Below are 11,985 nucleotides of genomic sequence, written 5' to 3' on the forward strand. Positions count from 1 at the left end.
AGACCATTGTCTCAACCTTCCAGCTCCAACATGGATCGCTGGACTTCCACTGGTCTTGGGATGCTTCATCTCCACACCACTTAGAAATGCTAATGATTAAGGGATATAAATTCCTTAATTAATAAAAAAAATTAAAAACAAGTCTAAATCTGCATTGAAGTCTTTTTCAGGAAATACTCTCGCCACCTGAACTTCTCTCTGCCCATTCCTTAACTTGTCTCTGCACATTCCCTGATGCTTTGAAAAACTTATATTTCAAGTATTTGTACCTACTTCTGTAAAGTAGCCATATTCCTGTCTACAATTCAAAGAAGTGATTTTTAAAAATAGCATCTCCTCCTCAAGAACTGTATAGTTTTGGAAGGGGAGAGGATGTCTTTTGAGTGGGAGACATGAGAAATCATAGAATAGATAATTAATTAATGGAAAAGGAACTTTAAACCTCCTCCTTCCCTCTCCCAATCGCCCCCTCAAGAATTTTCATCAGCTACCCAGCCTTCAAATATTATTACCCCAAAGTTCAACCTCCAAAGTAGTAGAACCTTTTTATTTAAGAATGCTTCCAGGCTGTTGCTATTTTCTGATGGGGTTCACTCATCTATGGGCAAATTCGGGATACAGTTGATTGGAGGGTCTTGCATAACAAACCTGCTTCCTCAAAAGTTCAGATAGATTGTAGAAAGAAAAGTGATGGGAAATGCACTGGGAAGTGTGAGATAACACTTGATTTGATGCAAACAAATCAGAATGACTGCTCTCTGTAAACAGGTAATCTGGAAATACCTTTTGTATACTTCCCTTGAGGTTCATCCTCTCATTACTTTTTGTATTTGTATTTGCTGAACATTTTTTGGCTTAGCATCAACATTAAGGCACCCAGACCCCATGCTTGATCATAGCATCTGTTGTGCAATTTGAAAAGGAAATGGTTCTTTGGAATGTTTCCAAACATCCCACACAACATAAATACAATTTTGTTTACAGAAATATGCAACCTTGGCAGAGGCCGTTCTAGCATAGCACAACCGGTGCAGTCGCACTGGGCACCACACTGCAGGGGGCACCACAACAATGCTGTAGAACAGAGCATGAGAGGCAGACAGCAACAATTTCAGCATTGTACAGGGCGCCACTGGAATTTGAGAGCTCAAGGTAACTGAGTTACAAGTAAATGTCATCAGTTTTCAAAATGCAAAGCCAAGGAGAAACCAATCAGTTGAAGAGTTTTTACTGTGTGTGGATGTGTTTGAATTAAGTGCAACACGTAACTAAGACCATTTATTAACTTTTGGCAATTTAGGCTTCTATATCCAGATTTTTTCCTGATACGAAGCCCAAGAAAATGACTCATTTCAAACCAAGCAAGGACTTTCCCTCTCACGTTTGTACCTCCTCTTGGTTCCCAGGGAGATTCAAGTTCATGGGAGGATAATTGGGAAAAGGAAGGAAATGGAGACAGATGTAGGTGCTGAAATTGTCTTGCATGGGCTGCTGTGCTGTGTTGGTTGATAACACCTGCTGTGGGGGATCTGAAACTCACCGAGCGATAGGGTTGCAAGAAGGCGTTATTATCCATTTGAGCCTGTATTTGTTGCATGACGCATTGTTTCTCTTCAGCTGTAGTTCATCTTCTCTCCAAAACAAAGGTATTTGTCTTGCTGTCTGCTGTGGCAGAATTATGTCCCGAAACATCAAGTAACTTTTAAGGAAGTGGGGTGAGCCCTGTAGTTCTCAGTAACTAGATCCATTTATCGCCATCCACAATCTTATGGAAAAATTGGCCTGAAATATTTGATATTAGATGACTCAACTGGCTGCTCAACACTCACAACTGCTGGAGCAGCTTGAAAGGTCTTAATTTTAGCCACTCGTTTAAATGCAAACTGTTTTTACTGTCCACAAAAGGCAGCAATTCTTTACGCATGGTGCCTTGTGAAAGCAAGCCAAGCATGAGGTTCAGAAAACACACGTTAGGAATAGAACCCAGAGGCTCTTTGGAGCTTCGCCGAACACATATTTTATTGAGAAGTGAAATTAACAGCTGCTGAAATGAACTGGTTTGTGGTTTATATAGCAGAATCAAAAGTTTGGGAGTTGGATCTACCCAACCCCTCCAACCACCTGTTCTGTCTCATTCACACAACACTAGTGTTGCTTAGAAAAAGTAAAGAAAACATGCAGATATCCCATGGATAAAGGTGCTTAGGCTCCAATACTTTGGCCACCTCATGAGAAGAGAAGACTCCCTGGAAAAGACCCTGATGTTGGGAAAGATGGAGGGCACAAGGAGAAGGGGACGACAGAGAATGAGATGGTTGGATGGTGTTCTTGAAGCTACCAGCATGAGTTTGATCAAACTGCGGGAGGCAGTGGAGGACAGAAGTGCCTGGCGTGCTCTGGTCCATGGGGTCACAAAGAGTCGGACCCGACTAAACGACTAAACAACAACAAAAGGTGCTTTACTTAGTTTCTTCATATTCACAGATATGACTAGATACTAAGCCTACATGGTGACAACTAGTTTCTCAAGGCCACTTCCTGCAGGAGAGAGGAAGAGAGAGAGCAAGGAAGAGTGGAGCTTGGCAGGAAATCAGAGAGTGTTTTGCCCTGACTGTTCGTCTCAGCACTGCCCTCTGCTGACTGGAGGCATACAAAGTTGTTTATACGCAACACATTACAGTGGTGCCTTGGGTTAAGTACTTAATTCGTTCCGGAGGTCCGTACTTAACCTGAAACTGTTCTTAACCTGAAGCACCACTTTAGCTAATGGGGCCTCCCGCTGCTGCCACACCGCCGGAGCACGATTTCTGTTCTCATCCTGAAGCAAAGTTCTTAACCTGAGGTAATATTTCTGGGTTAGTGGAGTGTGTAACCTGAAGCATATGTAACCTGAAGCGTATGTAACCTGAGGTAGCACTGTACTTGGTAATGTGAAACTGATGCTGAGCAGCTAACTGGTAAAAGGTGGAACAGTATCCTGTTGTTTACCTACAGAACACAGCAGTGTCTAAGTGGATGCAGAGAACGCACGCACGCGCGCGCGCGCACACACACACACACACACACACACACACGACCCAGAAGCCAAAGAGTTATGCCATTCTCTGAGCCTCCAAAATCATTTTCTATCTGTTTCAAGCAGTTTATCATTTCTACCTGCGTAGATTCAGAGTTAACTTCACCTGAATGCAATTTAGGTAGTTACCTAGGTCAACTCTAGAGAGAATTTCATCTGCAGCTGCACCTGGAAGGGACTTTCTCTTCCCAGCGCTGCCTTCTGTACAGGTGCTACCGGGAGACAAACTAGATGTGATGCTAAACGCGTCACTTTGGAATCACAACTGTGGTTTTTTTAAATAAATAAAATAAAATTGGGTTTACTTGGGGGCGGGTGTCTGTGTAACTTTTATCAGGATCACTGCATGCAGGGAGAGGTGGTTGAAACCCTTTCTATCCTCACAGTGGTTCCAACGAAACGTTCTCTCCAAGCAGCTGCTAAGCCAGGAAGAAAAGTTATCATTAGCTTTTCTCCCTTGCTAAGAATTTAACATGCTGCGAGGATAACAATGTGGGCTGGTGGGTGGGTTTGGGGCAGGATTCATGCACAAGAGTCCACTCCCTCCATGTGGTTTCTAGCAACTGGTATTCAGAAACAGCCAAATCATGGACAGTAGCCATCAATAGCTGTGAACACTGCTAAGTTGAATAGAGTGTTGGAGCACTTCTTCTCTGCTTGAAGGAAAGAGAGAAAAGCTGCAGGAGAAGGTAAAAGTGGAAATCTCTCATAGGAGCTGCAAGGCATGGCCTAACTGAGACACAGGAGGCTGAGTGCTTGAGCTCAGGAAAGACAGGAAAATACAGCTGTTTGGAAGCTGGTAGAAGAGACTGCGAGCCCATGCTTGGACAAGCATGTGACTATAGATATTATGGGACGCAGGTGGCTCTGTGGGTTAAACCACAGAGTCTAGGACTTGCCGATCAGAAGGTCGGCGGTTCGAATCCCCGCAATGGGGTGAGATCCCGTTGCTTGGTCCCTGCTCCTGCCAACCTAGCAGTTCGAAAGCATGTCAAAGTGCAAGTAGATAAATAGGTACTGCTCCGGCGGGAAGGTAAACGGCGTTTCCGTGCGCTGCTCTGGTCCGCCACATGACCCAGAAGCTGTACGCCAGCTCCCTCAGCCAATAAAGCGAGATGAGCGCCGCAACCCCGGAGTCGTCCGTGACTGGACCTAATGGTCAGGGGTCCCTTTACCTTTATAGATATTATGTTTTAACTCATCTATAGCTATAAGGTTCTGCAAGTAAAGTTTAAAGTCTAGACGTTGGTTTAATTTCCAAAGAAGGGTTTCACTCACATATATGATTTGCGCTTCTTAGTTGTGATTGCGCTATCCTTATTTCAACAGTATAGTGAAAACGAAGGCAGAATCGCAACCATTACCTTCCCTCCTGCCAGCATCAGCCACCAGGAGCTGGGACAAGGCTATGGATCTACCACTCGACTGCTCTCTAACCCCCCTCTAGGATTGCTCTGCCTCTTTTACATGGTTTTTCTTTTCTTTTCCTTTTTTTGGTAATCTCTCAAGCCTGGAACCCTCTAGTTGCAGAGGATGAAATGTCTCAAGAACAAGCTGATCTCCTGAGGACAAGCTCAGAATGAGAAGCCCCAGATGGCAAAAGCCTCATTCGTCTCTCTTTGGACTGACCCTTAAACAAAACATCTCACAGTACTTTCTTGCTGCTAAAAAAAAGCAGTTAACTTAAAATTCATTCATCATATCAGTGTTTGCTTTGTAATGAACCGAGCACTAGTCCCGAGACTAAGCAGGAATATGTCGGCTCCTTGTAATTTGATGGGCAATTGCGCGGAAATTATGAGCCTGCGCAACAGACCATGAAGTGTTACAGGGACACAAACATACTTCTTTCTCTCTCTTTTAAAAAATGTGTTTCTAGCGACACATTTCATAACAACTCCTTCTACAGCATAATTGGTTCTGGGTTTCTGAATGCCGTTTTGTTTTTCACACTAGTCCTTTAGGTTTTAATGACATCAACGCATTGACACTTCAGTCAAGCAGTTGTATGCAAAAGACAGAAATATTAATCTATGAAATATTCTAGAAGGCATAAATATCAGGTCCGTCAATCCTGTTTTCTCAGGCACAATGTGGAAGGGCAGTAGCTCATGCTTTGCCTGCAAAAGGTGCTGGGTTCGATTTATGGCATTTTACCAGGTGGGACTGCAAAAAGACTTTCCTGACTGAAACTCTTGAGAGCAGCTGCCAGTCAGTGTCGACAGCACTAAGTGAGATGAACCAATGGTCCGACTTGATAAATAAATGGCATTTTCCTGTGTTCCTCATCTATATAAGCAAATGCAGAGAAAGCTAGTTTCACAAAAGGCATTTATTCAAGCATATAAACAAATACTCCATGCAGCATACGGATATCTCTGGCCACAAGTCCATAACAGGAGGACAAATTGGAAGGCAAGCGAGAGAACCTTAGATAGGCTCTCTGTTAAATATGCACGGCAGGCAGATGTATTCAAAAGATTAAGCAAACCAAGTGACTTGTTTATTAGAGAGCTGGCACAATGTCTTTGTTAATAAAATAAGCTATTAGTCTGAAGTCTTCTCTTCAAAATTAATTTCAGCCATCAGTTCGCTCGATGGCCTTTGGCGAGCCTGCCAATATTGGAGCTCCAAATCTTAAATATCTTCAGGACAATACTACTAGGGACAGATGTGTCCGTCTCATTCGGGTTCATATCACTTTTGCCATTTTTGGTTTTGAAGCCCATTCTGCTACATTTCAAAAATTTGAAAAAGTCAGATTTGAAGGATAGCTGTATTTCAGCTTGCATATTGTTTTGGGGTGTGTGAATTATGTAGGTTTACATTAAATCACGAGCTGAGTCCAGTTTCTCCCCCATCCTTCCCCTCAGTGCACCTTGTGCAAGTTGTTGTAATGCAAAATCCTCAGGAGAACCAAGTTCCAATCCGTACATCAGTCCAGGAGATGCAGACCTAGCAAGTTTATTTATGTGGGAATTCTGGCCCAACTAATTCCTTGAGGTTGAATGTGTCAAAGGTTAAGTGTCTAAACCAAATTGCATTTCTGATTGTTGTCCACTTCCATTGCATCACATGGGCCTTTTGATCTTCAGAGGTGTTGTGGGGGGGCACATGAAAGGCTGTGGAGGAAAGGAGTCCCCAAAAATTGCAAATGGGAATGCAGATACACATGTGCAGCCATTTGGTTGCAGACATTCCTCCAGACAAGAAAGATTTGCTTTGCATTCCTAAGGGGTGGGGGGTATCTGAAGTCGCATCCAAAGCCCAGAAGAGTGCGGAGCGAAAGCCCAGGAGAGAACAGAGAAGCTTTTCCATTTCTTACCAGCCCTTAATCCCGCCCCACTAGAGAACAATAAAAGGGAGTGATTAATTTACATCTGAGATGGCATAAACATCTCCCGCAGGTTTGGTGGGAGGGCATTGGATTGAGGAAGGGCCATAACTCAGTGGTAAGCAATCTGCTTTGCATGCAGAAGGTTCCAGGCTCAATTCCATTCATCTGCAGATAGGGCTGGGAATGCCCCCTGCGGAGCTGTACGCAGGCATGTTGTCCATACTAAACTAGATGGACCAGTGACTCAATAAAATCCAGAGGCCCATGTTCCAATGACCTATTGAATCTAGTGCCTTCCCCTGATATTGTCACAACACACTCTTGAACTGTCTTTGAGGCGCAACCCCTTTTGGCCCTACCAGCACTGGAGCTCCAACATCAGTAAAGGTAAAGGGACCCCTGACCATTAGGTCCATTCGCAAACAACTCTGGGGTTGCGGTGCTCATCTCACTTTACTGGCCGAGGGAGCCGGCATACAGCTTCCACAGGTCATGTGGCCAGCATGACTAAGCCGCTTCTGGTGAAACCAGAGCAGCGCACGGAAACCCTATTTACCTTCCCGCCGGAGTGGTACCTATTTATCTACTTGCACTTTGAACTGCTTTTGAACTGCTAGGTGGGCAGGAGCAGGGACCAAACAACAGGAGCTCACCCCGTCACAGGGATTCAAACTACGTCCTTCTGATCGGCAAGCCCTAGGCTCTGTGATTTAGACCACAGTGCCACCCGCATCCAACATCAGTAGGCAAGAGCATTCTTACAGCATGTCTGACATCAGAACTACCTTTTCTGGGTTGCTGCTCCCTCTCCAGCCTCAGAGATGAAGTCCTGTGCCCCCTGCAACCTCCTCTGTAGTATTGCAGCCTTACAGTATTTTGTAGCGGGTGGGAAACATCTCCAGTGTTCAGATTTCTTTGTCTAGCTTTCCATTGTTGCACTTGGCAAAAAAAAAACCCCAACAACCAAGATTCAGACAAGACCTATTTATCCTCTCTAGTATAATGCTCCTGAGAGACGGAAAATGCAAGCAGGTTTTATGGAGCTATAACTTTTGTCTGATTTGTTTTTAAAAAAGAGGTTTTTGTCGCATTTATAGCAGAAACAAAATAATTCATGTTCTCTGTGACTTTGAGTTATGCCATTGGGCATTTTGCTCTTGTGTCGCTTCCATACTAAACAAGTATTATGTTGCTCCATAATCTGCATGAGCAGTAGTTAGACTGTGACTGTTCATTTGTAAAAACAAATTTAAGCATGCTTAAGTGCGGGGCATTTTTTCCAGCTGGAACTTGCCGGAACTCAGTTCAGGCACTTTTTGGATGGGTGCCATTGCCATTCTAAGAGAACGAGGGAGGGGTTAATGGTGAGTTCCAATACCTTCTAGAAAAATAGCACTGCTTACTTGTGTTGACTTCAAAGGCCTTAAGCGTGCTGAAAGTGATTTGTTAAGATGGCACAGCAGAACTAGTATGGCATAGAGGCTATGAATGAATTCCATAGAGCTATGGTGGTGTCATGGCCAGACTGTGGGACCAGGACTGAGCAGATCAGGGTTTAGCTCCTCATTCAGCCACAAAGCTCACGGCCAGTTAACCATCTCTCGGCCTAACCTACTTCACAGGGTTGTCCACATAAAATGGTGGTGTCCACATAAAATGAAGGAAGGGAGAACTATGTACACTTATCTTGAGTTCTTTGGAGAATACATGGGATGTAAATGTCATTAATGAGCTAGGCTCATCTTTGCTCCAAACTCACTAGGCAGGACCGTCTTAAGCATAGCCAGCGCCGTGGTGCAAAGATCCCTCCAGCGCCCCCCCTTTCCCAGAGTTGACCTTTTTGGGGGGCTGGAGGAGGTGGGCAGCAGCTGGAGGGCAGCTCCTCCGGCGGAGAAGAGGCGGAGGCTGGACGCAGCACCTCCTGGCTCATCTGGCTGCTTCGTGCCATGGTGGCCACAACAGGCAACACACCGAGTGAGCCACTCCTGCCAAGCGTCGGCTCGTTTTCCCCCCCTTTTAGCCTTCTGGCACCCCGTAGGATTTGGCATCTGCGGGCTAAAAGGGAAAAAACTGAGCTGGCGCTCAGTGAGAGTGGCACATGCACCCTCGCTCACTCAGCATGCTTGTTCGGTGTTCCCTGGACTCTCGCCCCATGCCACTAGCCTCAATGGGTAAGTCTAATGATGGGCCCCTGTGGTCCTTCATATGTTGTTGGACTCCAACTGCCATCATCCCTGGCAACTGGCTGTGCTGGCTGGGGCTGATGGGAGTTGGAGTCCAACAATATCTGGAGGCCACAGGTTCTTTATCTCTGCCCTAGGTGGTTTTGAGCAAACCACTGCCACTTTGCCCCTTCCCACCCACAATATCAGGATAACCTGATGCTGATCTAACACAGCAATGTGCCTTAAACTGCTTTATATTTCAGCAAGTATTTTGAAATAATAAAACCCTGTTATTTTTAGGGTTAAAATTTGCCAGAGGATGCCTAGTGAATGAGAACTGCATTCACTAATGTTGCTATTATTACAAAGAATCATTTATATGAACTTCCAACAGCTGTGTTAGATATGGGGTTAATATTTGCTCCAGTTTTTATGTTTAGATGAAGCAATCTTGGCCATTTCCCTGAATGTCAAATAACAGTTATGTGTGTGCAATATTGCTTGAGATAATGCGAATGAAACCATAACGCTTGTGGTCAATTAACATGTAACATTCTGCTGTTCTCATAGTTATTTTAATTGGGTCAGGGCCTCTGTAGCTCTAGAAATCAGGGTCTTGCTCCTACTGGAGCTGTTTGGTGGGAGAAGGTTTCTTGTGGATATTTTAATTAATTTTGTCAAGACAGTTAACAAAAAGTATATGCATATGCCTTTCTGAACTAAAAAAACTCAAACCTCAGCAATAATTTAATGTCTGCACGGCCCTACCATTAGACGGAGTGAGGCAGCTGTTCAAGTAGCAGATGCTGGGGGTCCAGAAGTGATGGCACTCTGGTCCAGTGGAGGAAGCTGTCCAGTCCTCTGTATTGAAGTAATATGCAAGTGTCATCCTGGATAGCAAAATGTGTTTGGCTGGTTCTAATACAATCTTTATGGTCAAACCTTTGCCATCAGATTGGGAGTGAGATGGGAGGCAGTTCTGTTTTCAAGAATTCTCTCAATGAAAACTGCTGCTGCTCTTCCACAGCATAATAATTTTAGCTCAGCTAGTGTGAAGGACCAGTGTGATACAACGCTTAGGGTGCCGGACTTACGACTGGACAGAGAGGAACATAGTGGAGGTTGGTCCACTAGGGAGCACTGCCCAAGCAAACTCAGTCTGCCCTCAGTCAGCCCCTACCTTTCGGCCTTCCTTTTGACAACCAGTCCAGGTAGAAGCAGCACTACCTGTCAGACCTCATTTTCAGTGTTGCCCTTGCAAAACTCAGCAGGGAAGAGGGTAGGGATAAAACTAGAATTAGTTAAGAACCTAGAAAGAACCTGCCAATGGCTCCAGCATCCTGTTCCCACTGTGGCCAGCTGGATGCCTGTGGGAAACTCGCAAGCAGGACTTGAATGCAACAGCACTCTAGCAGGCTCTGCCTGTCACTGGCTCTGGCTCCAACTACAGTGTGGCTCCCCTGTCTTCCTCTCAATCAGCCACAGTGGGCACCATACGCAACAAGTTCTCCCCAACACTGGGGGGACTTGTCCTGTGCAACACACACGCGTGACATCATGGGAGGAAGCCGCAAGTTCTGGTAGGGCCCTCCGCCGCTGCCGCGGCCGGGCCCCTCAAGATTGGAGAGGGCTCAGCCACATCCCCACATACTTCCTGGAGGGCTCAGCCACATAGAGTTGGTGCCTATGGTGGGCCACCCGCCACCGCTGAACCAATAAATACATCAAGAGATTCTGTGGCAGGAATTCAACATCATACCCATGTGATCGTTCCATCAGTGCAAGCACTTCCGCTTGCCAGACAGAATGAGTCATCCTCCCCGACCCCCCCCCCAACTGATTTGGGAGAGGGGCAAGGGGAAGAGAGGAAGGAAGCCATCTTGCTCTAGAGAAAGTGTTTATGTATCGCATGGTCTGTGTTGTATTCCCTAAGCTGGTTGTTTCATCAATGCCAAACCAATAAGCAGCGCAGAAGTATGATTTAACTGTATGTCATCAGGGGGACGTGGGTGGCACTGTGAGTTAAACCACAGAGCCTAGAACTTGCTGATCAGAAGGTCGGCGGTTCAAATCCCCGCGACGGGGTGAACTCCCTTTGCTCGGTCCCAGCTCCTGCCAACCTAGCAGTTTGAAAGCACGTCAAAGTGCAAGTAGATAACTAGGTACTGCTCTGGTGGGAAGGTAAACGGTGTTTCCGTGCACTGCTCTGGTTCACCAGAAGCGGCTTAGTCATGCTGGCCACATGACCCGAAAGCTGTACGCCGGCTCCCTCGGCCAGTAAAGCGAGATGAGCGCCGCAACCCAGAGTCGGTCACGACTGGACCTAATGGTCAGGGGTCCCTTTACCTTTACCTTTACATCATGGGGAAGGGCCATAGCTCACTAGTAGAGTGTTAGCCTTGCAAGCAGAAGGTCCCAGGTTCAGTCTCCAGGTACAGTTTGAATCCTCAAATCCTGGCAAGCTGCTGCCAGTCAGGGTAGGCAGTACTGAGCTAAATAGACCAATGGTCTAACTTGGCAGCTTTCTGTTTTCCTATCTTGTCCTTCTCCACAGGCAGGGAAAACATCCTAGTTGTTGCTGCAACAGATCAGCTTCTCTACCCCTCTGGAATTTGTACCTGATTAGTTCGTGCTGATGTTGCAAACAACTGCCTTCCATTATTTTTTATCTGAAATTAACTGTCACATGAAAGCAAGCTGTTCCTTTTATTCTCTTTTAGGAAGCTACCTAAACATCACTTTGTTCTTCTTGATTATAACTGGGACAGCTGCTTTGCCAACAACAAACAAAGTATTTTAACAAAAGAAGCAGCTGCTGCTACAACTTCTCTCAGCTCCTAGAACTCAGCACCAATTCTGCGATGTCAAAGCTTCCAGAACTTTAGCTCATTTATTTAAAGACCAGATTTGGGGGGATTTTTATTTTTTTTTAAGGAAATGTGCAGGGTTTTTCAAATGTCAGATTAAAGTAGCACCATCGGTGGAAGCAGTCAAAACACCCTCAAAAGCACAGGCAAGATAACAGCTACTGGCAGAGAGCTACTGTGAAACAGATGTTGGGGATACTGCAAAGTTGAAGACAGACTGAGTGGCAGGTTTTCCAATGATGTCAAAACTGTCAGATTGTTCCTTCAACCCTATTAAGAAAAATGGTAGCTGGTAAGCCATATTGTGGGGCTGAAATAAAGGCTACAAACGCTTGCCTTAAACCTGAGCAATACACACACAAGCTCCAATATACTGTTATATATTGAATATACTGTTATATACTGAAATAAAACTGGGGTAGCTATAACCATTATTCTCATAATATTCACATATGTAAATGGTCCTAATGTTTCCTTTCAGAAGTATTAAGATGCCCAGTTGCAAATCACTTATTTGCATTAATAGATTTAATGCTATAT

The sequence above is a fragment of the Podarcis bocagei genome (assembly GCF_964188305.1).
Source record: "Podarcis bocagei genome assembly, chromosome: 6".
In the NCBI taxonomy this organism is placed as follows: domain Eukaryota; kingdom Metazoa; phylum Chordata; class Lepidosauria; order Squamata; family Lacertidae; genus Podarcis; species Podarcis bocagei.